Here is a 21,405-nt window from a genome sequence, read left to right on the forward strand (position 1 = left end):
AATACAGCTCAATGAGTAGAAGGCAAATGATATTTAAATTATTCAGCTGTCTGCCTATTGTTGGCGGCTTCTCGTTATCTCAATAAAGAAGTAAGGAAATTACAGGGTGTTCGAAAACGATCTTTACAACTTTGATCATAGATATTTCAGAAACGTGTTAAAAGGTGATGGTTAATTTAAAAAACATAAATTTACAGGGCAGCATCTGATATTAAATTTAAAAAACCAACCAAAAATTGATATGATAACCGAAAAATCCGAAAGAGAATGTAAATAAAATAACTCAAACCCGGAAACTGATTGTAAAATTCATATAACGGCTGCAACCGAGTGAAGAAACCGACTGGACGAAAAAACAATCGACTGACCAATCGATTGTTAAAAACAATCGGCTGTCCTTCCAACTCTTCCACGTGCTGTCACCGAACACTTGTTTTCCGAATACAATTATTGATATTACTGAAGTGTGTAACTGAGTAGTGTGAGCGAATCATGCGTCGTGAAGTGTCAATTTTTTCTGAAATAATAGTGTATTAGGGATTGGATTGAGTGATTAAAGACGTTGTAGCAATGAATCGCAAGTTAACGGATTATTTTGGAAAACCCGAGTGTAGAGCCAAAAACTCTCGTAAGGAATCTGAAGCTTGCGCTACAGAATTGGGACCGTCGCAGGCTTGTGCATCTAGAGTCTAGAATTTCGACAACACAAAACAATTGGTCATGGACTTATCTTCTTAATTTTAAATAATACTTCATTCATGTTACTCAGATTTTTTACTAGTAGTTAATAATTACGTAATATTTGCGCTATTATGTTTAATCGATAACTAATGGTAATAATACGACTTGTTGAAAAAAAAAGTAGGGTCAGTTTTTAAAGATGCCATTCGTCTATAAGGAGGTAAAATATTTTCTGCACGAACCAGCATTATTTAATTAGTTTGTACTGAAAAATAACATTGTTGTATTTTTTTTACTAAAGCTGGCCATACGTATTTTTGGTACTAATAATATCGACAAAATTTGTAAGATGTGAGATGGTGGTTGCTTCTTCTATGAGGACACAACTGTGTATGCTGTAATGACGTTTGTTTAATGTTGCAAACTTTTCACTGATATACACACTTTTACACAGTTTACCATGTGTCACTGTTAACACAGTTGTGAAAATGACACATCTTGTCCTCTGAAGTTTAACTAATCCTGAACAAAACAATATTAAATTTTAACTAGAAGTTCCTTTACAAAATTATTCTTACAGTTATGTTATTATGTTGGTTAGTACTACTATAAATCATCCGATTCCGGTTCAAAGTTTGGTACTATTTAGGATGAGAATCAATTCTATGGAGGATGGTTAGTTTTGTGACAAGTTCAGCAAAAGATTAGCCAAGGTCGCTCGAGTTTACAGTGGACGCAAGCTGGTGAACCAAGTTTACGCCTCTGCACGCGGTATTTACCTTAGCTGTGATGAGCTATCATATGCATGGCCGCTCTCTTCCTCTGAAATTCCTATAAAAACTTATTAAATCTTTGCTGAATTTTCCAGCAGAAACTCTCCCTATGTTTCTCGTTATATGAGAAAACAAGTACGCATCCATAGTTTTGGAATATGGCGATATACACCCGCACGGTTGGAGCAGCGTGCATATTATAATGCCCTCTCAGTTCTCTCAAGAACAGTCAACTCATTTCTCCTCTGTTGGAGTTAAACGACGCTACAGCTAATTTCTAGCTGGACGTCAGCCGCTGTGTTCCCACAAATTTCTCCTCTGCGTCGTTACAGCATTATGCGCCCCATTCTGCACTTGACGCCTGTTCAGAGAAGAGTCCTCGAAATTTCCGTCTTGACTTTCTAGTAGCCGAACTGTCTTCCCACCTGGGTTCTTTCGTTCTCTGTGTCACGGCGTTTTTCGACCAATGGGGTCTGAGTCACCTTGTCGGTCAGTTGTTGACTCCCACCTTGGGATGCACCTTAAGTGCTTTCCGTGGCACCCCCTGTGGTGTGGCCTTCACCTCTCCTCACGATTGCTTCCAAATCAAAACGTTTCCTCTTGCTGCTTGTCTCACCTTCTGCTCATAGATATGCATTATATGATCAGTGCGTTAATACCGTCGATTGAGTGTTATCCCTTTTACCTTACATACTTGTAGGCAAATTTGCTCATTACTGCCGAATTAAGTTAGGTGTCATATTCACCTTTTTGTTACGATATATAAAGCTCTTATGTAAGGTGCGAAATTGACCTTCATTTATTCTGTCACTTTACAAATAATTCAAAGCTTTGTTTCTCAACAATATCTACCAACTTTCAGTTATAGTCTATAAACATGTGAGAGCATTTCAGAAGTTTCTAAAAGCTTTTCAGACTATTAGAAGAAAGCTTATAGGCCTGCAGTAAGTAATGTGATGTGGAATCTTTCCTGGTTTTGCTATTATCAGTCTGACTGCTACTGGCTGATGACACAGGACGGAACCAACCAACGACCTTGACTGACTAGATCGCTAATGTTAAATTTTGAAGCCTTTCTGTAGGAACATTTGCAAACAAAACTCCCAGACAAAGGCCAATAAATTAAGAGAAACTTAGATTTTATGTATCTTTGGACTCATAAATACCGATATGTATCTTGACAGTCTTGAATTGGTAGAAGGCTGGTGATGGCAGTCACTTGTTCCGGGCTGCCGGTAACATTAGGTAGCTGAAACGCTGTCTGAAGTAGCCATTGTGTCTGCTTTATTATTCTTTACTGTTTCACTGTTCTGAGTCTTTTTGTCTTGTCATTACTGTATGAAATTGCTGCAGCTAGTACCTTCATTAAGCATGTCAATACACAAGACCATTTCAATACTGTTTACCGAGGGTGCGTGTTTGTAGCGGGATGGGGCAAGACCGAGGGATATGGGGTAATGTTAATATTTTAGAAGACAAATGGTGACTTTTTAGTGGTCATATAAATTAAAATTATTTGTATGTGTAAATAACGCTATATACTTTTGTGTTGAGCCACTTGTACATAATACTGACATTTAAAGCATATTTAATTCACAGCAGGAAAGACCAGAAATGACAAACATATTATGACCCATATGATGTAGGAAGAGCTGTTAAAGGCGCCTTACATGATGATAAGCTTAAGTTTGTAAAGAATACTTGGAAGCCTCCTGTAAACTTTTCTTTCTCTACTCAATTCGAAGGGAAGCAAAACCGAAGATTTAAGCATGAATGGATGACCCAGTACAACTGGCTTTCATACAGTAAAATGTTACGCGGTGGATTTTGTACTGCATGCGTTCTGTTTTTCCCTTCAGGTGCTGGAATCGGCTCCCAGGTACTTATTACAGCTTTTCATTATTCTAAATAATTGAAACCTTTAACTGGCTTGGTAAAAAACATAAATAACTTGGAGGTGTGGTTTTTAATTGGAAACACTGCAGATACAAAAACATAATTATTCAAATAGTTTTCAGGCTTGATTTTTCAGCAAAAATTTCTATGTTGCTAACATTTCGAGTGCTTACAAAGTTTGGTGTTTGCACTATTTTTTCTTTACTTAATTCTTTACCTAAGACATTTTTAAATTATTTTTATAGGCGTTGAAAATACTGGTAAAAGAACCACTGGTCAAATGGAAAAAGGCTACGGAAGATCATCATGAAAACACAAAATATCACAAATTTTCTATGGAGAAGGCTATAGAGTTCACCAAGTCTATGGAATGAAGTAAAAAAAAGTATTGCTGTTGTCCTCGATACCAAGAAATCTTCAGTTATTGAAGATAACCGGAAACGCTTGAGGCCTATTATAAAGGGGCAATGGCCTTGCCACAGTTGAAACACCGGTTTCCGTCAGATCACCGAAGTTAAGCGCTGTCAGGCGTGGCCAGTACTTGGATGGGTGGCCGTCTGGGCCGCCATGCGCTGTTGCCATTTTTCGGGGTGCACTCAGCCTCGTGATGCCAATTGAAGAGCTACTCGACCGTATAGTAGCAGCTCCAGTCAAAGAAAACCATCATAACGACCTGGAGAGTGATGTGCTGACCACACGCCCCTGCTATTCGCATCCTGAAGACGGAGTGCTATTATAAAGACTATAGGCCTGTGTGCTAGAAATAACCTATCTTTATGAGGACATCGTGATCATGGTTTAAATCCTCAGCTAAAAGAAGAAAAAACTGATGATCTTCTAGAGTGAAAACGTGGAGTGTTTGAGAGTCTTTTGACTTTTAGCGTGGATGCTGGAGATGAAGATTTAAAACATCATTTCAGTACATGTGGCCAAAACAGTTCTACGATAAGTAACACAGTCCAAAACGAAGGCACATATTGCATTGGTGACGCTGTTCGCTCCTCAGTGTCGAGCGATGTGAAAAAGGCTAATTTTTTTAGCATTATGTGTGATGAAACAACTGATGTCACCACTAAGGAACAGATGACATTTTGTATTAGGTACATTGACATAGAGACCTTTGTTACCAAAGAAGACTTTCTGGGGTTTTACTGAACTTAAATCAACTACTGGCACTTCGATTGCAGAAGCCATTGATGAAAAACTCAAGACACTGGGGCTGAGGTATGAATATCTTTGTGGATAGGGCTATGATGGCGGCTCAAACGTGGCTGGGAGATTTAAAGGAGTTCAAGTTCTTATTTTTAGTAAACAACCGTTGGCTATTTATACCCACTGTTTTAGACACTCTTTGAGGAGGAGGAGGAGATTAGTGTTTAACGTCCCGTCGACAACGAGGTCATTAGAGACGGAGCGCAAGCTCGGGTGAGGAAAGGATGGGGAAGGAAATCGGCCGTGCCCTTTCACGGGAACCATCCCGGCATTTGCCTGAAGCGATTTAGGGAAATCACGGAAAACCTAAATCAGGATGGCCGGAGACGGGATTGAACTGTCGTCCTCCCGAATGCGAGTCCAGTGTGCTAACCACTGCGCCACCTCGCTCGGTGACACTCTTTGAACTTGTGTATTTCTATGTCTTGTTATACCATACTCCAATAGTTAGAAATATGATGGGAATTGTAGGATCAGTTTCAGAATTCTTGTCTGCCTCTGCAAACAGAAAAAGTTCCGTAGAGGAAGCTATATCACGACTACCGTTCACAGAGTCAAAGAAAACAAAGTTGAAGGCAATGTGTCCAACAAGATGGGTGGAAAGACACGATACCCTTATTACTTTCAAGGAGCTATTTGTCCCGGTCGTGACCTTGCTTGATGGACTTTAAAGTAGTCGTGAAACCAACTCAGAAACGGCTAGTAAAGCTTGTGTGTTTAGTTCTGCTATCCCAAGAGGAGACTTCGTAGTAGCTTTAGCAACTGCAGCATATTGCTTCTCTTTAACTCTAAGACTAAGCGAACAGCTCCAAAGTCCTACAATTGATTTAACAACTGTCTTAAATCGTGTCAATGATGTGCTTGAGGTGTTCAACAATATAAGGATGGATTCGGAAACAGAATTCGGAATTACTTTTGAAGACGCTGTTAAACTGGCAGAAGATATAAGAAGTGTAATAGCAATGCCAAGAACTATTTCAACACAAACCAAAACAGACAACGTTCCTGCCTCAAACGCCGAGGAATACTTCAGGTGAACAGTATTTTTACCTGTTTTGGATCATTTTTATTGCCGAGCTAGAAACAAGATTTCCCCAAGATTGTCGCACCATATTACCACTTGAAGGTCCTGTTCCTGCATACTTAAAATACAGTGAGGATGAAGTGATTCAGGCATCCAGGAAATATGAACAGTTTTTGGAGAGTTCTTCACTTTCAATGAAAGGAGAGCTGAAACTATGGAAGAAAAAGTCGGTTGATGAAAGTAAAACACCTAAAACAATAATTGAAGCATTAAAGAACTGTGAAAAGCAGTTTTTCCCAAATGTATATTTTTTACTTCAAATATTTGGGACTATTCCTGTCACCACAAGCACTCCTGAACTAAGCTTCTCTACTTTGAGACGAATAAAGACTTACTTGCGTAACACAATGGGGCAGGTGAGATTAAATGGATTGCCTCTTGCAAATATCCATAAAGAAAGATATATGGACATTGAAAATATCGTTGACATATTCAGTAAAAAGAAACAGAGGCAAATGAGTATGGAAATTGGGCAGAAGACGAAAATATAGAGTGAATTTTGTTACAGAATTTTTTTATATTCATGTCAAGTTCAAGTTTTTACATTCATGTCACTTTCTGTATCCAGAAAATAAATGAAAACGTATATGTTGTAAGTTGACCTTTTTCATGGTTTATGTAATTTATAAAATCTTCCATGTGAAAATAAATTTCTTTTACCCTGAACTCCAAGGCAGTTGCAAAAAAACTATTTTAAGCAACACCAAATTTTACCAGTTTGTCGGTGGAGGACCCCAACTCTCCTTTTGTTAAGCGATACTCCACTCCCTCAAACCCCCCTCCCCCAATTAGCCCCCCCCCCCTCTTGACCGACTTCTAGAACAGCCCTTGGCCACAGTGGTGGCTACTAGGAACACAACAAATGTATAAACAGTGACAGCAAGCAGGCCTTTAGGTCTTAAGCACTTGGTAAATTGGTAACAATTCTGTGGTGAACTAATCTTGCAATAGAGTTTAAGTTAGTGAAATTTAGTAACTGTCTGATGGCTTGAAACCAACCTATTTGCACAATTTTGAGGCTTGATTCCAGGAGGGGAAGGCAGCCAAGGGGAAATTTAACGAGGAACAATCTATTGGCTTGTCGGACCAGCATACAAATATCTAACTAGCCCAGCCTGCAAAACGGACAACCTGATAGTGGTGTAAGATCAACTTAGACAGTAACCACATAAAACACAAGAATAATTAACCACCGGAACTTTCTGCCGACTTTGTGAGCAATTACCACGGGAAGTAGCGTCTGTATGGTGGCAGTCAAGTGCTGTTGATAAAGAAATTTAGTAGCACCTACGAGGGGTTAATGTTAGTTTTTCGTGTCCTGGTGGTAGCTGCTGGGCGGCATTGGCAAGTACTGTGCAGTGAATGGTTTTAGTATTGTTTGAGTTGCTTGTGGTATTGTTTTTGGTGGATCTGTGAAGCTGTCCAACTAAGAGGAGTGCTACTAGGATAGAGCAATTATTGCACAGTGTTGTTAAACCCTTTTTGAATTGTGTTTTAGAATTGTATTGGCCATCCAATAGGGTGTCCATTAGCCCTAGCTGCACGGGGAGACGGCTGGCATGAGCGAACTCTGTGGACTGTTGATGATGAATTCCTTATATTGGTAAGGTGTGGTATTTGTGTCTAGTGAAATTTTTGAATGAGCAGTCAATCATAACGCTCAAGGATCAGGTAACGGTAATGTAAACTGAGGAAGGTAATGGATACTGAACTAAGAAGTGTATTGTGATATACACCGAAGTGCCAAAGAAACTGGTATACGTGTGCGTATTCAAATATTGAAATATGTAAACAGGCAGAATACAGCGCTGCAGTCAGAAACGACTTTATAAGACAACAAGAGTCTGTCACAGTTGTTAGACCAGTTATTGCTGCTACAATGACAGGTTATCAAGATTTAAGTGAGTCTGAACGTGGAGTTTTAGTCGGCGCAAGAGCGATGGGACACAGCATCTCCGAAGTAGTGATGAAGTGGGTATTTTCCCATACGAGAATATCATGAGTGTACCATGAATATCAGGAATCCAGTAAAACATCAAATCTCCGACATTGCTGGGCCAGCAAAAGATCCTGCAAGAACGTAACCAACGACGACTGAAGAGAATTGCTCAACATTACAGAAGTGCAACCCTTCCACAAATTGCTGCAGATTTCAATGCTGGGCCATCAAAAAATGTCAGGGTGCAAACCATTCAATAAAACATCATCGATATGTGCTTTTGGAGCCAAAGGCCCACTTGTGTACCCTTGATGACTTCACGGCACAAAGCTTTACACCCCACCTGGGCCCGTCAACACCGACATTGGACTGTTGATGACTGGAAACATATTGCCTGGTCGGATAAGCCGCGTTTCAAATTGTATCAAATGGATGGACGTGTATGGGTATGGAGACGATCTCATGAACCCATGGACTCTGCATGTCTGAAGGGGACTGCTGAAGCTGATGGAGGTGTGGAGTGCGTGCAGTTGCAGTGATATGGGACCCCTAATACATCTAGATACGACTCGGACAGGTGACACGTACATAAGCATCCCGTCTGATCACCTGCATCCATTCACGTCCATTGTACATCCCGACGGACTTGGGAAATTCCTGCAGGACAATGTGACATCCTACACATCCAGAATTGCTACAGAGTGGCTCCAGGAACACCCTTCTGAGTTTAAATACTTCAGCTGGCCACCAAACTCTCTAGACATTACCATTATTGAGCATATCTAGGATGCCTTGCAACGTGCTGTTCAGAAGACATCTCCACCCCCTGGTACTCTTACGGATTTATGGACAGCCCTTCAGGATTCATAGTGTCAGTTGCCTCCAGCATTACTTCAGACATTAGTCGGGCCCAGGCCATGTATGTTACGGCACTTCCGCGTGCTTGCGGGGCCCTACACGATATTAGGCAAGTTTGCCAGTTTCTTTGGCTCTTCAGCGTAATTTGCAGTACTTATTAAAATTAAATTAAAAAAAGAATAAAAGTACTTAGACACAGAATAGTGTAGTAAGCACTACAGACAAAGAAGAGAAGGATAGCATTATTATTATCACCAGCCAGACTGAGCTAACAAGTGGGGGATGTACTACTAAAATTCACATCGATGTTATTGTAAGACATATGTTTTAGTAAAATATATTGGTGATAGTGAAAATTTACTTAGGTATACTTCAAGAACAATAAAGTAACTTTCTGAATTTTAATCTGAATTCATCAAGAGAAGATTAATTTTGAGGATAATTTCTTGTTGGGACTTTTCGGAAGTTACTGAAGTCCGAAGTGAATCTTTAAATCCGAGATCAGAGGTAACGGCTTTGTTAAATTTCGGAGGCACAGACGTTGTGTGGAATGGCTGCTACTCAAACGATGGAATTTTGTCTATTTGTGCTTCCAGACTCGCAGAAACTTCCTGAATAGTTCACTGAACTAACTCAAATTCATTGTGGTGGAACACTCCTCTGGAAAGGAAGTGTGATACACTCAAGTTGAATTACCATGCATAACTAATCGAAAATATTCAATAGCTGCATGTAAGGTACAACTTACGTTGCAAACAAAAATTGTGGACTGGCACTCCATTCTGTATAATTGTTATCAGGGTTGAAAGACTCGTACAACAGGCTAAGAAGATGGTCTGAGTTTGAATACCTGCTAAATGGCAAGCAGCACAGAACGCTGAAAGTGACTGCAAGTTGTATAAGATGCAGTCACAGTTCAGCATGTGTGACGCTCTGTTGCATAAGTAATTAGTTTAGGGACGTTGGTGGTGGTGCCTGCGAAGTTGAAGGAAGAAATTTTTAGAGAAATGCATGATCACGTGCTGGCTGGTCATACGCGTATTGTTTATCACTCTGCTCTCCACGTTCGCAATCTACGTGGTATGCCACTTCATCACTGACTTATTATCGTCATCTCCACTGTCATATTCAGCTCTCTCACATCACTGGCATCCACTGTTGCAAACATAATGTTCAAAATTGTTTCCCTGGCCTCCATCCATCGTCTCTTCTGTTGTCATAGCGAACGTGGCACTGCCTCTACTGCTTGCTGCATTTGTTCTTGGAATTGCACTTATGTAACTTCTCATACTGCCCCCTTAACTTCCCCAAGTACTTCTCTGTTTGTTGCTACCTGGCGAAAACCAGAAAGCACCTCCTCCAGCGTCATTTGCATCTGTTAAAAACTAGATTCAGTGTCAATTGGTGGCTGGTATCACCACATCTTCTTGTCTGGCTAACAGAAATCCTCCCTCCAGGTGTTGGTTCCACAGCACTCCCACTTCACCCCAGGTGAAGAGGTACAGCACCACAATGACTGGCATCCTTCCCATCCTTGCTTTTAGTGTACAGCAACCTTAGGACAGGGACTACTATCATCCTTCTCCCCCCTCAGAAGACCGCTGTCACTGATCAGCACTTTGCATAAGAATAAAATTAAAGAAACTATTTTTCATTCACCCTTAACACATAACAACTAACTACCTTGCACATAATACCCCAAATAATCACAACAAACACTATAAAAATGCCCCTGTTTCTTTTTCAGTCCTAATGCACATAGTACTCTTCAAACAAGTTCATTTATCATCTTTTATGTGTACTCTAATGCTTCTTTCTTTTTGCCTCTTTCTCTGGCTCCATTCATACTATTCATGGGATTGACCTGTTGGTGCTTCTGCATGATCACACACATCCAAATCCACTATTATCGATCCATTCACAGCAGTAGCCTAATGTTGAATGGTGAAATAGTCTCTATCACTTGGTAGGGTCACTGGGAAGTTGTGACAGATTTATTTGTCTTACACTTTGGTGTTTAAGGGCTGGATAATATCACCTACTGCCCTACTCTATAATGTGGTAGGCTTAACACTGCATTTCATAGCTTCCTCCTGTTTCTCTCCTATCTTTATATTTGCCTTTTACACCTGCTTCCATACTTCTCTCATTGCTCTTGTGTATTCATGGACTGACTCTCTATCCTTGCCTCTTTTCACCTTATCAAATCAAATGGCAATGAGATTTTTTTTTCCATACACCATCTTGCACGGACATAACACTGTACTATTGTGGACCTTTGAATTGTATTATGCAGTCACGAGAACAAAAGACATTTATCCCAAACATTATGGTGTGAGTTCGCATAGTAACTTGACGTCCTTCCGATCGTCTGATACACACATTCCGCTCTACCACTCGAGTGTGGGTGGAGCAGATCAATTCTTAATTTCTTCATACATAACAAGCTACATGATTCCTTCATCAAGTGCAACATAAAATTTTTCCCTCAGCTTGTAACTGTTGTTCCTTGTCCCCCCAAACTTAAGTATTCACCTGTCAAACATTGCTTGTGTGATAGTAACTGCTTGGTGGTTTGGAATAGCAATTACCTCTACATATCAAAAGAAGAAGCACAAAATGATTCCCTGCCAGTCTGGTTAAAGAGGCCATACACATCTACCCCAGTCATTTCAAAGGGCTTTGACACTTCTGGTAATTTCTGAAATGATATTCATTTATGACTAAGTCAACACACTGCACACACTGCACATACTGCTCATAGTTCCTTACATACTGATCCATATCTCCCTTTTTTCGCTTCCACCAATATCTCTCAGCCACCCTTCGGTTTGTTGTATAGACAGAGAATTTGGACAGAGTGTTAAACAATACGTGTATGCTTTGAGAGCTGATAAGTGAGGAAACGGAGTATGGAAATGCATTGGAGGACACTGTAAATCAAGTCCTGGGGACCAAGCAGACATGGATAGATGTACTGGATGCAGGAGTCGCAAGTGACAAGATTGTTGCAATCACTAGCAAACAGAGTTTGGGACACGAGAGTGGAAATGATGAGTGTACATGAGGATATTCACTGCACATTGCAGTTGAGTGCACTTTTATTGTCACCAGTACCGAATCTGTTGGAGTTGTTGAAAGTGCAGGGGGAACTACTGTCAGAGCTGAGATTGGTAGCAGAGCCCATTCGAGAATTTTGACTTTTGTTACCAGATGGCATTCGTAGGGCTGAGGACAGCAATGTTGATGTACTGGTTAGGCTTCAGGTAACAGGCAGTCATGCACAATTTAGATATTATGCCACTCACCCTCATGCAGTGAAATGGGGAGCCATAGGGAAATTTGTGCAGGTGTGGGTAGAAGGTGTGCTACTGATTTCTGAAGGGGGGACCATATATGCAGTGATGGTAGAGGAGGAGCTGCGACAGTGCCAGGGGGAGAGGATTACAGCGTGTCCAGCTAGAGTAATTGAAACTGGTGCAAATGCATGCCCAATTCATGGGCAGAACAGGTGTTCAGTGATATTGTGGAGCCTCGATACTATCTCTAGTAAGCAGGATTGCAATAATTTATTCTGTGTACAACAGCATGGTAGTGGTAGCGAGTTGCTATGAGCATGGAGGGAACACGAGCATGAGACAATTGTTATGTCACATACAGTATGTGACATAACAAGGTCAACCATCCATATACCAGCCACGGCGCCCAAAGTTACCCCTCAAACATACACAGCCGCGTTTGTACTGGCCAGATGTTCCACTAGAGCAGTCTTCATCGAACCGCAGCTGGCAAGATGCATAAGGCCCAACTCAAGCATTCTTGTGGCCAATGGTTCTATGCTGCATTTTATAACTAATTTGCATCTATCGTCTAACAGCCAAATTAAAAAAGTCAACTAATGTTAAGAGCTTCTTAAAAGTGTAGTTTTCCTGCTTAGTATCAAAATAAAGTACTTACAGAGACAGTAATATTTTGAGATGTGGTCGTTGGTGAATTCGGCCATGAGCAAAATAAGGTTACTCACTTACCTCAGAGGCAGAGGCGTAAGTAGGGTGGCCACTGCAGGGTTAGAAGATGTGAGATGGGGGATGTTTTATTGTTTGTCTTACACTATTGAAAACTCATGCATGTGTGTCCCTCATACTGATGAACAACTGTGATATAACTTACAAACAGAAGTAACATAAATTCATGAATGCACATTACAGAGATCGTCATCTTCAAAGGTGATGCAAATTTGTAGCAAGGAATATGAAATTAAGTGAATGCTGTTGTACAAGGGCTGTTTAATAAAGAGTGATCATAATTTTTTATGGTCATGATTTCTCGCACTAAAATTTAATCTTATGATGTTCTGTTAGCTTAATGTGCAACAAACACGTCATAGTAATTGGGACTCCTGGTTCTCACCTGTGAGAGGCAGGCAAGGTCAGACATGTTAAGCATCGCCTATCGCTGCAATGGAGGAAACGCGAGAGGAATAATATGCGGCTTTGAAATTTTGCTGTTGTCTCAACAAATCTTCAGATGAGGTCTATACAATGTTACAGGAGGCCTATGGAGAGTCTGTTCTTCCTACAGCACAGCTCGGAGGTGGTTTGAAATGTTTAAAGAGTGGAGACAATCAATTTCAAAGGAAAAAACATCAACACTGCTGCTATCATTGTGAGAGAGGATCGACGAATTACCTTCAGATCACTTTCTGGAATACTGAACATTTCATTGGGTGCCACCCACACGTTGGTGACAGAAAAATTATACATGACACATGTTTGTCTGTGATGGGTTACATGACTGTTGATGCCCATGCAAAGGGACATTCACATTCAGGTCTGCATGTTAGAGGAAAATCCGGAGTTTCTTTCAAATGTAATCACTGCTGATGAAACTCGGCCCATATGGACCGTGGCTGGCTAGATTGCAGAACGGTTCAGGCGTCTGTTGAGTAACAGTGGGTAGCTCACACCGGTGTGTCTCTTTGCGTCCTGCACGCCCGTCAGCGCAGCATCGTTGCTGTGCTTTGTCCTAAAGGTACTTTGGCATGTGCGCGCATGCGGACGAATGTCAGCCTGTTGACTGTCGCCTGCAATTGCTGTGCTGTTGTCCGAGCTGCCAAACAGATTCCCCCTTGGGGAGAAGAGCTTAGTAGGCACGAGAGACGAAAATACGAGTACTCCATCTGCAGCCAGCATATGTTTGTGCTTCGAGTGCTCGTGGTGGCGTCAGCGTGAACGCAGTGGCGGTGGTGCTTGACGTCAGCACGAGAGCGAAGGCGGCGGTGTGTGGCGTCACGAGCAGATGATGGGGCGCATGGGGGTGTGCTCGAGTGGCCTGCTAGAACAGTAGTGCCCAGCGGCACTGTGCAGAAACTGTCTGTAGTGATGAGTGGCTGCAGATGTAGTGTGCAGATGTCGGCTCAGAGACATAACATATACCAACAACCACCATCATATCTTAACAAAAGTTTTGGGTGAGTACCCGAGGAAATTCTGGTCCTGTATAAAATCACTAAGTGGGTGTAAGCCTTCCATCCAGTCACTCGTCAACCAGTCCGGTGTGACAGTTGAAGATAGCAAAATGAAAGTTGAAGGTTTAAATCCGCATTTAAGAAATCATTCACACAGGACAATCGTACAAACGTGCCGTCATTTGACCACCACACAGCACTTACATCAAGACACAAATAGCTAAGCAAAAAACAATTCAATACAAAACCTAAGAAAGTTGGCAGCACTTGCAGAAACAAATGACACTCTAGGCACAGAAACTGGCAGTTATGGTGCTACACTTCGAAAACACTGACCACAAACAAAACTGCAGGCTCCTAATCTGAAAGAACCTGTCCATTTTATTATAAAAATTTTATTGAACTATTTTAAATCTGTGACCTATATATGCATACAATAACATACGCGTGCAAACGAAAAAATTGTGTAATGCTTCAGAACACTCATTTTTAAATAAGGTGAAATGCGTCTGGATGCACAAGTTAAATAATAATTTAAAAAAAGAACTTAATGTGCGGCATACAAAAGACGCTTTTATTTTAAATTACTGCAATTTAATACAGCTGTCACGAAAATGGTCAGCACAAGGAACATGTTAAATTGAGCAATGTTGACGCCATTGATGCTACAACATTGTCCTCCACTCCAAGTAATCCATATCAGAAAGAATTCAGTCTCTTCCTGTTAAAGAGGTCCAAACTAGTCACATAATACAAGTGTCCCTGCATCCACTAAAAACCTATTTTCTGCTCCGTTCGCAACGCCCACCAAACACACCCTGTCTCTCCTCTAAAGATGGGGGAACCATGAAGATCGTCAACGGCATAAGGATGTAGAATGCAGTGGCCAATGACTACATTAGAGACCTTATGGCATGTCCTAGGAAGAACAGTTATGAGTACAGACATGAAGAAAATCAAATGGCAAGAAGAAATAAAAGTGGCAACCTGGAATGTAAAATCAATGAGTCAAGGAGGGAAAATACATAATACAATTAAGAAATGGATAGGATGGGAATAGAGATACTAGGAGTTAGTGAGATGCAATGGACAAACACAGGAGACAGGAAGCATGAGCATGGAGTCGATGTAATACTATCAGTGAACTAACAAGATGTCTCAAATGTTTCATACCTGTATCAGCCCCTATAATGTTATTGCAGATGAGTGGTAGAGCTAGTGATATATATATTTTTCTCTTTATTTTCTCTTTCTGTTTTTACCAGTAGTTTCACTTTGTATTCACCTTCCCCTTTTACCGTAATCTACTATACAATTTTATCCCGCCTATATATGCTCAACAATACGTAACCCACTTCTCAACCATAACCAAAAAAATTTTATTTTCCGCTTTCAACACTACCGCTGCTATAAAATCCACCGTTTCTAGTTCAATAACAGCTGCTTGATGTCTGCTTGTGTCTGTATATGTGTGGATGGATATGTGTGTGTGTGCGAGTGTATACCCGTCCTTTTTTCCCCCTAAGGTAAGTCTTTCCGCTCCCGGGACTGGAATGACTCCTTACCCTCTCCCTTAAAACCCACATCCTTTCGTCTTTCCCTCTCCTTCCCTCTTTCCTGATGAGGCAACAGTTTGTTGCGAAAGCTTGAATTTTGTGTGTATGTTTGTGTTCGTTTGTGTGTCTATCGACCTGCCAGCACTTTCATTTGGTAAGTCACATCATCTTTGTTTTTAGGTATATATATATATATATATATATATATATATATATATATATATATATATATATATATATATATATAATTCAAGTTATGTTCCCTAAAATGCACAGGGAAGATGAAAAGATAGAAGAACTTTATGATAACATAAATGGAATTTTAAGAAAACTTAACAAGTATAAGTTGACAGTTGTGATGGGAGATTTTAATTCAAAGGTAGGGAAAGGTAGAAAATCAGACATGGTAGGACCATTTGGAGTAGGAGAGAGGAATTCTACAGGTGTTTATCTTGAAAATTTTCTGTGTCAATAATTATGAACACCTGGTTTAAACTTTCGCTGAGAAGACTGTGTACATGGACATCTCCAATGGACAGACCAGTGAAATATGTAAGAAACCAGATTGATTTCATATTAGTAAATAAATGTTTCAGGAACAGTTGCACATCATTAAAAATATACCCCAGAGTAGACGTAAACTCTGATCACACACCGCTTGTAGCAGTTTTTAAAGTTAGAACGAAGAGAGAGAAGAGAAAGAAAAATCAGATCTACAATTTGAGAAAAATGAAAGACCTTAAAGTTGTGCAACAAATAAAAGAAAAGTATCTGAAACCAGAGAGAAAGACGACGAAGTCATGGACGACGGATGAGATACTGAATCTAATGGAGAAAAGTGCAGGAAGATAAATAAGGACATCAGTAGAAAAATAAGGGAGGCAAAAGGAAATGGAAAAATGGAGTAACGTCATCAGTCCCCTAGAACTTAGAACTACTTAAACCTAACTGACCTAAAGACATCACACACATCCATGCCCGAGACAGGATTCGAACCTGCGACCGTAGCGGTCGCGCGATTCCAGGTTGAAGCTCCTTGAACCACTCGACCACACCAGCCAGCCTATCAAAATAAGTATAGCAGTTACAATGCACACAAGAAAGTCAAAGAAATAACAGAGAAATACAGGAAAAGTGTCAGTGGAAAAACTAGTCGATGAAGCAGGACACATGATGGTGGAATTAGAAGACAAGAAAAAGACATGTAAAATATATATATAATTTATTTTGACACTAGATGTGCTTTCAATTCAAGCACAAATGAAATAGGTGGCAGATATACTAGAATTAGAGATTCAGACAGCCATCAGTCAGATGAAGGACAGAAACGCTGTGGGTCCACATAAAGTAGAAGTAGACTTCTTAAAACTGATGGACGAAACACATGTAAAAGGGTTAACCCAAATTTTCAATCGAATTTAAGTATCTGGAACCCTTCAATTAGAGTGCCTGAAATCAGAGTTCATTACTCCGCCAAAAAAGCCAAATGCAAAACAATGCAGAGATTATCGTACAATAAGCTTAATGAGCCTTATCGTGAAATTGTTTTTGGTGGTGATACAAAGAAGAATATACAGAGTATGTGAGGAACAGATAGCCACTAATCAGTCTGGGTTTGTTAACACTGTGGGTACGAGAGAAGCCTTTTTCAGTGTACAAGTATTGTTTCAGATATTTAGAGATGTAAATAAAAATGTATTTGCTTGCCTAATAGACTAACAGAAGGCTTTTGATAGAGTAAAACTCGACAAGCTGGTGGAAATTTTGAGAAATACTGAAAAGGAGTCGAGAGATCTGTGAATCATCAAGAACCTGTTCTGGAATCAAACAGTGGTGTTGCGTATTGATGAAGAATATGCTGAGGCAGTAAAAATTCTCAGAGGAGTAAGGCAAGAATGTATCTTGTCACCCATACTATTTAATATACACGCAGAATTCATATTTAGAGAATCCTTGGTAGAAGTAGAAGAAGGAATTTTGTTAAATGGAGTGAGATTTAACAACATTCGATATGCTGATGATACTACTGTATTTGCTAACACCATGCAAGCGTTTCAATTATTAATGGACAGAATTGTAAGAGTTAGACCAGTCTGTATGAGCTTGAAATAAACGCCACAATGACAAAACTCATCGTCGTAAGTAAGGAAACTATTACAGGACTAAACTTAGTCATAAACCCAAGAACTAGAGAAAGGATAAAACAATATACACACCTTAGAACCATAATACATGAAAACTGGGATAACTCACAAAAAATAAAGATTCACATCAGGAAAGCAAGAAGTGTGTTTCAGAGAATGAGTGATACCTACAAAAGCCGTAAGCTAAGTGTAAGAACAAAAATCAGATTTTTGCACTGCTATGTGTGTTCTGCCCTCCTATATGGGATAGAGACATAGATCTTAAATGAAAACACAGAGAAGAAGCTGGAGGCCTTTGAATTGTGGCTTTATAGGTGCACCCTGAGAGACAAACGTAGAAGTTTTGAGAAGAGTGAACACAAACCTAAATTAATCAGGACAGTGAAATGCCGAAAGTTGCAAATTTAGGACATGTCATGATTAATACAAATAGATATGATTTGCTATAAAAAATACTTCTAGGGAAAATCAACAAGAAAAGAGATTCTGGATGAAGACGAATACCTTAGAATACCTTAGATCCGTAGATACTGGCTCAAACTGTCTTCAATAGAACTATTCCATGTTGCTACAAACAAGAGAAGATTAGTCTTTATGATGGTGAACATCTGAACCAGATAGGCACCGAAAGAAGAAGAATCCTTTCCAACATGTCATTCTTCTGACAGTTTGGCAATCTGCTTCACCACAGATTTAACTGCTTCCTGCGTAAGCATTGCTTCTGTTTCTGGTCTTTGTGGGACTTCCATCCACCAACAATTCAATGCACCTGAAGTACACCATACATTAATGAAGCAAGAACAGCTACCACAAACACTCAGCAACATCCACATCCTTTAATCCATCTACACAACACATCATCAGGATTGAGGAGGTTTTTTTTTTTTTTTTTTTTTTTTTTTTTTTTCCGCCGCTCGTGGTCTCGCGGTAGCGTTCTCCCTTCCCGAGCACGGGGTCCCGGGTTCGATTCCCGGCGGGGTCAGGGATTTTCACCTGCCTCGAGATGACTGGGTGTTTGTGTTGTCCTCATCATTTCATCATCATCCAGGAAAGTGGCGAAATTGGACTGAGCAAAGATTGGGTAATTGTACGGGCGCTGATAACCACGCAGTTGAGCGCCCCACAAACCAAACATCATCATCATCAGGATTGAGTTTACAAGTTTATCTTGAAAGAATACACAGTGGTTTTCAACAGCAACAAATGCACTAGTGGAGGCAGAATATGACTACCTACTGCCAGGATATATAGAACTGCTAGTGTGGCAGACAGCTGTTGACAGGTGTAGCGATACTACATTAGGAGAGTGCATAAATTCGTAGCGTTTTCGTTTTTCATATTGTATTCAGTTCGCTATGTGTTTATTTATCATTTTTTATTTGTAGATTTTTGTTGCTGTTTGAGTTTACACATTGTAATTCTGTCATTTGGAGATTGTGAGAGGAGCTATGGACGTTAGAAAATGGAGCGCCAAATGAAGAAATCGGAACTTTTCCGACATACTCTTCTGTTCGAGTTCAATAGAGGAGTGACAGCGGCAGAGGCAGCCAGAAACATTTGCGCCACGTATGGGGATTACACCACTGGACAGAGCATGGCAAGAAAATGGTTTTCTCACTATAAGGAGGATCGTTTTGAAATTACTGAGTCTCCACGTTCAGGTAGACCTTCTTTTAATGCATTAATCCACAATGAACCAAGTGAGTGAATTCACGAACTGGCAAATGTTGTGAACGGTGATAATTCCACCATCGTGAGACATTTACATGCAATGGGCAAGGCTCAAAAATCGGGTGTAGCGGTACCGCATCCTCTAAGCTAAAATCATAAAATATCAGTGGGTGGTGACCTTATGTACATCTCTGCTTGCTCATCATCAACTAACTCGTGAATAACACCAAACAATTCAGCCCTTATATCGTCACTGCGACGAGAAATGGTGTCTTTATGCTATCATAAGGAAAATGACAGAATTGTTGAGCCCAAGCAAAGCAGTAACTCACACTACAAAGACCTGCATGTATTAACAAAAGATAACGTTATGCACATGGTGGAACATCGATGGTGTGGTTTCCTACAGATTGCTTCCCCAAGGTGTAACCATCACTGCTGACATTTACTGAACAACTGAGACATCTTACAGACACAGTACAAGAGCAATGACCAGGAAGACTGCGTGTAGTGATGCTACTCCATGATAATGCATGCCTGCGTTCTGCTACATTGACCAAAAAACACCATATAGCAGTTGGGTTGGGAATTCATTCTGCACTCACCTTATTCACCTGACCTTGTGCCCTCAGATATTCACCTGTTCCGCTCTGTATCGAACAACCTTCAAGGAACTTCCTTTCCAGATTAAAATGGCCTCTGAATATGGCTCGAAGCGTTCTTCACCTCACAACCACGCAGTTTCTATAGTGGCGGAATCTGCGGAGTCGCAGACTGTTGTAAATGGCGAAGCAGATGTTGTTGATGATTTAGTCATCAATAATATATTCTCCTCCATTAGTTCTCAGTTATGTGTATCTGTTGTGAACTGTTGTGAAAAAACACTATGAACTTATGTACCAACCTAATACTTAACCCCCACTTTATATAACTATTTGTAAATAGTGGGACACCACCTATACACATGATGTACATATTGGTGCGGCATCTCAGTGACTGAATCATGCTGGCCTGTGAAGTCTGTTATAAAGGAATGGACAAATGACATAACCCAAGGTGACATACAGGCATGTAATGTACTTGTGTCATCACACAAGATGTCTTGTCTGACATACTTCAAACACTCAGCTACTTACAGGGCCAGGTGGGAAAAGCCTCAGATAATCTTAGCTGTGGACAGGATGTAAAACACCAATGATACTTCCTTCTTTCTTCTTGTGTTAGGATATTACATGAGCAAACTTCAAGTGAGTCATTCTTCTGAATACTTGCGTCTGAGAACCTATCAGCTATACAAATTATGACCAGATTGTGGCACGTTATGCGTTTGCACAATGAGCAGCCAGCCAAGGCCATGTGTCAGCCCTTTACTGCAGTCTGTACGGTGTACACCTCTAGCCATCTGGTGGCAAAAACTAGTAATTTTCAACGTAAAACAAACACTGGCAGTCTGACTTAGCAGCTACTTTTGATCCTCTGTTTCTCTCGTTTAAAAACAAGCTAGGTAGGTTTCGATATGACAGAACTGACCATTCCCTTGTGAGTGGTCGAAGATAGCGATAGAGTATTTCAACTCTTATTTCATTCTGTAATCCCTGATCTTGGCTATTGATGACCGAAACTTCGACTCTCGACCAGCACTCATGGCCCAGTAACAACCTACCCTTGGCCCACGAATGGGCGGTGTCCCATGGGTTGAGAACTTCCGGTCTATATAATATTCTCTACTTATGAACCATCATGCCAAAGAAATTTTCAACTACCCTCTAGCAACACCAAGCCTTATATTGTAATTTCCTTTTGGTGGATAATTTTTAGATTGCTGCTGTGGAAAAGGGCGAATAAGGCATGGCTTAAGAGAGTAAGACACTTATCACCAATTAGCATATGAGGGCAAGGTGTATTCTGTCCAGGAAGATTTTCAGAAGCTGGAACATTCATAGAGTTCTCTTCAAATCTATGACCCACGTTAGATGCGTCAAAAATGCACCATCACTGTTTTTTCCATAACCGCCCACCTCGACACAAACAACAGTCCAACAACTGCCATGAGACCAAAGAAAATTTGTTCAAGTAACATAAATAATTTGACCCACTTTTTTGTGGACATTGGATAGTAACATG

The 21,405-nt window shown here is 40.4% G+C and overlaps 1 protein-coding gene and 1 pseudogene across 3 annotated transcripts in view; one reads left to right on the forward strand and one right to left on the reverse strand.

Moving 5' to 3' along the window:
- LOC126188292 (juvenile hormone esterase-like) overlaps positions 1–21,405 on the reverse strand; it is a 546,097-nt gene that overhangs the window by 176,694 nt on the left and 347,998 nt on the right. The window lies entirely within an intron of this gene.
- On the forward strand, positions 3,814–3,931 carry LOC126189952 (5S ribosomal RNA; annotated as a pseudogene).

This window comes from Schistocerca cancellata, chromosome 5 (assembly GCF_023864275.1).
Source record: "Schistocerca cancellata isolate TAMUIC-IGC-003103 chromosome 5, iqSchCanc2.1, whole genome shotgun sequence".
In the NCBI taxonomy this organism is placed as follows: Eukaryota; Metazoa; Arthropoda; class Insecta; order Orthoptera; family Acrididae; genus Schistocerca; species Schistocerca cancellata.